The sequence below is a fragment of the Vipera ursinii genome (genome assembly GCF_947247035.1).
Source record: "Vipera ursinii genome assembly, chromosome: 1".
NCBI classification, from domain to species: Eukaryota; Metazoa; Chordata; class Lepidosauria; order Squamata; family Viperidae; genus Vipera; species Vipera ursinii.
In genome coordinates, this window is record NC_139512.1 from 73,934,274 (window position 1) to 73,935,454 (window position 1,181).

Below are 1,181 nucleotides of genomic sequence, written 5' to 3' on the forward strand. Positions count from 1 at the left end.
ATGCCTTTCTTTAATCTACCATCAAACACTAAACCAATGACAACTGTCAAAAATGAGTCTAAGACTATTTGTGTCAATAGAGGCATGATTCATTATAGTCATTTGTAGTTTATCTACGTTAAACTCACAACTTGATTGCTTCCCAACTGAACTATTACAATAGGATATCTACATGGGGCTCTCTTTAAGGCAGACTGGAAGCTGCAGTTGGTACAGAATGCAACCTTATAGGTAGTTATGGACACATCATGAAATGCTAATAGAATACCAGTGCTCCAGAAACTGCACTGTTTCGTAATAAGCTTCTGGGTACAGTTCATGGTTATCTCCTGTAAAGCTCTTCATGGCACAAATCCAGGTTACCTATGAGACTGCCTATCTCCAACTGCTGTCTATCCCATGATATTCAACAGGTTGGGCATGTTCTGGATCTCCTCTATAAAGCCCTGTCATCTTTATTATGTATATTGCCTCTGAAAGGGCATATCTCTTGAGATTTGGATGGTGTTGATCCTATTCATATTCTGTAAGGCCTTGACAATTAGGCTTTTCCTCTGGGCATTGGGCCAGGATGCCAGATAAGTCTGCCAGTAATAATTGGAAATTTAATTATTGCTGCTTGACCTCGATTACCTTATATTTTGAAAGCAGGGTAGCCATATAAATTGATTAGGTAAATAGGTGATAAATAGATACAGTAGATAGATAGATAGATAGATAGATAGATAGATAGATAGATAGATAGATAGATAGATAGATAGATAGATGATAGATAATAGATAGATAGATAGATAGATAGATAGACAGATAAGGAGAGGGAGAGAAGGAGAGAGGGAGAGGGAGAGAGAGATGGCAATTAACTGTAGCACAATGTCAAATTGCAACTGAACTTGAAAAAGCACTTTAAGATCACAAATAGTATTAGACTCATTTTTGACAGTTGTCATTGGTTTAGTGTTTGATGGTAGATAAAAAAAGGCATGAACTTAAATTGTCCAAGCCAGTTTCAGATGAGACTAGGTCTGATGCCATAGCAAATATTGACAGCATCTATTGAGAAAATATTATTGGGATGACTTGTCCTCCTGCCAGAAAAATGACCTACATTTAAAATATATATCCTCTACAGTCTACACATATATTCCACCCTTATTTGAAATGCAGCATATTTGAAAATAAAA